Raw genomic sequence first — 4,062 nt, 5'->3', positions numbered from 1 at the left:
TTCATGCATTTATATAGAATGCATAAAATAAGTCAGATTTAATTTTCTTCAGTTTGCTTATTTTCTCCTCTAGTTCCTTGGGTAGATGCAGAACCCAGATGGAAATGGGAAGACTATAAAACTTGTGTCTTTAGGGGAGACGGTGGTAAAGGATTTAGTGCACTGGACCCTGGGAGTTGGACACTCACGGGTGAGTGAAAGAGGCACTTAGGAATGAGCATGGTGTGTGAATCAGACAGGCTTGATTTAGAATCCTGACTTTGCTGAATGAGGCTGCATGGCTTGGATTCCTTACTCATTCCTCTTCTCAAAGTATTCCTTCCTGCATTCATTCCCTCCACTCTTTCCCACCATCAATTTGTCTCTTCACTGGATTTTTTTCATCTGTATATGGACACGTACAATAACATCCAAAGCAAACTAAACCTCTCCTTTGCCTCACTCATCTTTTTCAGCTTCCTCCCCATCTTTCTCCTCCCTTCCATTTGGGCCAGAAGACTCACCCACACTCACTCTTTCCTCTTCTGCAATCCCTACTCACTCCCTAATAGTGGGTGATCTGGCCTTAGTTCCCACCACTCCACTGAATTGCTTTTGCTAAAGACACAAAGGCTCCTGTGTTGCTGGCTCCAACAGGGGATTCTCTGCCCTCTGCTGACTTGGCCACTCTGCGTTTGAACTGTTGACATTTCACGTTCCACTCTGAAATGCTTTTCTGTCTTGGCATGCATCATGTCCCCTCTCCTGATTCTCCTGCCTCACCAGCCACTCCTTAGTCTGTTTGCCAGATCATCCTCTTTCTCCTGACACTAAATGTAGGGATGTTCAGAGTTTGCTATTTACACTGTCTCCCTATTCTCATGGCTTGAAATCATATGCTGGTGACACCCAAATTTATATCTCCTGATCTGACTCAACCTCTCTCGAGGATCTTGGACCTGAATATGCAATTGCCCAGCTCTACTCCTCCACTTGGGTGGGTCACAATCATCTCGAACTTGACATGCCCAAAATAAAACTGTCCCTCTCCTCCTTGCTGGGAACGAGTAAACAGATGCACAAACAATTCTTGTCATGGTTCCTGCTCTCATCCCCACCAGTCTTCTCAGCGGGTAAACAGCACCACCAGTTACTCAAATCCAAACCTCAGAGTCACACTTCACATCTAACCTATTCCCAAGTTCTATTGATTCCTCTTCAAAATATATCTCAAATTCACCTTATTCTCTCCATCTTTTCTGCCACCATTACAATGGAGTTCCCCAATGTCCTTTGCCTGCATTACTGTAAAGGCCTCTTAATTCTTTTCCTGGCCTCTGCTCCTACCCTCCTTTTTTCTGTCTTGCACAGAGCAGACAAAAGTGACCTAATCAGTGTAAACAGATCAATGTAAATACTCCTCTGGCTAAAGCCCCTAGCTCCCTATCTCTCCGTTCCACTAAGAATAAATCATCACCTCTTTTATAGCGCCCTGCATGCCCAGCTCTGTCTCTCTGGCCTGCCCTGAGGCTATGCCCCCTCTTACTATGTTCTGGCTGATGTTTCAGATCTGCCAACACAGGGAGCACCTTTCTTTCTTAGGTGCTCTTCTCTCATTCTCTCTCTCTTTTTTTTTTTAAGACGGAGTCTCACTATGTTGCCCAGGCTGGAGTGCAGTGGCACGATCTGGGGCTCACTGCAACTTCCTCCTCCCGGGTTCAAGCTCCTTCCTCAGCCTCCTGAGTAGCTGGGATTACAGGCGCCTGCCACCATGCCCAGCTAATTTTTGTATTTGATGTAGAGACAGGGTTTCACCATGTTGGCCAAGCTGGTCTTGAACTCCTGACCTCAAGTGATTCACCCACCTTGGCCCCCCAAAGTGCTGGGATTACAGGTATGAGCCACTGCACCTGGCCGCTCTTCCCTTTGTCTCAGGGGCTCTTCCGCTACCCACCACCTTTCTTCCTGCCCTTTCTAAATAAATAAATAAATATTATTAAATATTCAAAAGCGAAAAGCATATGAAAGAACATAAGAAACGTTCGGGTACTCATTACCCAGCACTTTTTAATTCGAAAATGTTGCCATATTTGCTTCAAGTTTTTGTTTTTCTTAAAGAAATAAAATAGCGCAGTATCAGCTGAAGTCCCATATATACTCCTCCCCAATTCTATTCTTTCTCCCTTCCCATAAGTAACACCTGAACCTGGTATTCATCCCTTCCAAGTGTGTTTTCACACTTTCACTACATACACCTGCACTGATCAACAATCTATGGTACTGTTTGGAACAGTTACAATTTTATGTAAATGGTATTTCACTGTGGAGGACTCTGCAACTCACCCTTTTCCTCAGCCTTGTCAGATGAATTCACACTGACATGTGTGGCTGTCATCATCTCCACGGTGGCATAGTATTTCATTGGATATATATGTCTGATTTTATCTGTTCTTCTAATGATGGATAATGGTGCCATTTTCAATTTTTGGCCATTATAAACAATGCTGCAAAGAATATTTGCACACGTCTCCTTGGGAACATGTTTGAGAGTTTCTCCAGGGTAAAACCTTAAAAACAGAATTTCCGAATAATAGAGTATGTGACTCTTCCACTTTACTAGATAGTGCCAGATTGCTCTTCAAAGTGATTGGCAAATTTCCACTCCCACGGCAGTGTGGGTGAATTTACGGAGCTCCACACTCTCCCTGACTTAGCTGGTGGTGGGGAGGGGGCACAGCAGGCACCCAGCAGCTTGCTGAGATCTAGGGCAGCAGCAGCAGGAGGGGTACTCTGCTATTCTCTCTCCCAGTCGTCCTGTCCAATGGTCAGGTGGTTGGAGGTCAGGATCCCAGAGGCGCATTTAGAGCAGGCTCCAGCACCTGAGTCACTGGGAGATGGAGTCTTAATCCTCCTCTCCCCTAATTCTTTTCTAAAATTTTAAAGCAATACAAAACAAAAGCTTCCCTATCTTGAACTAAAATGAAAAAGGACCCAGTGTGCCACAACAAACATCTGTATGCTTAACATCCTAAATACACACGGCTAACATTTTCATGTATACATTTGCTTCAGATGTTTTCTTTTTAGGAAACAAAGTACATTTCAGTTAAACTTGAAGTTCTCCTTCCTGGTCTTTTCTCTCCTTTCTGGGAGGCAGCTAAGATTCTGAGTTTGGTAGGTATCCAAACCATTTATTTGTGTAACATATGTATGTATCAACACACAATTTACAGTATTGTTTGCTTGTATTCATACAAATAGTATTTTGTATCTGCAAGTTTCTTTCCTACCCACCCAACATTGTTTCTAAAATACATCTGTGTTGATACTGGTGTCTCCAGTTCAGTGTTTGTCTATTCTCCTAGCAATGTATTTTCAGGTTGTTTCCAGTTTTTGGCTATTTAAACAAGACTATATATACACTCCATGGAGGCAGACATTTGGCTTTTGTTAACACTCAATTTTTAGACCCTAGAATTGTGTCTGGCATATAGTAGGTGCTCAATACAATATGCATTGGGTTAGTGAATGAGTGAGGAGCTTCATACACGTGGCTAACTTACTCAAATGCAGAATTTGTCTGCAAATATATATATATAATATATAATTATTATATATAATATATAATACATATAATATATAACATATAATTATTATATATAATATATAACATATAATTATTATATATAATATATAATATATACACACACACACATATAAAGTGAAGTGGCTGGATTTTGGGGTGAACTAATCAATATATCACTCTCCAAGGTTACTATACTGATTTACATATCCTCAGCAGTTTAGGAGCACCCGTTTCCCCTTAGCCTTGTCAACTTTAGTATTTTGAGATTTGGTGTGTGTGAATGTGTGCGTATGTGTGGATGTGCGTGTGTGTGTGTGTGGGGTGGGTGTATGTGTGCCCAATCCTGCTGTATATAAAGTCATATCTTATTGTTGTTATTCTTATTTGAATTTGTAATGTCCTGGTTTCTTTCTGATTTGCCTCACCTGGGGATCCCATTGACTTCCTTTGTGGCCTCCGGGTTATTAAAGGCGCAGAGGTGGGTTGGGGTGGGTTGA

This window comes from Colobus angolensis, unplaced genomic scaffold (assembly GCF_000951035.1).
Source record: "Colobus angolensis palliatus isolate OR3802 unplaced genomic scaffold, Cang.pa_1.0 Scaffold439, whole genome shotgun sequence".
Taxonomy (NCBI): domain Eukaryota; kingdom Metazoa; phylum Chordata; class Mammalia; order Primates; family Cercopithecidae; genus Colobus; species Colobus angolensis.
This window is presented reverse-complemented; position numbering follows the sequence as displayed.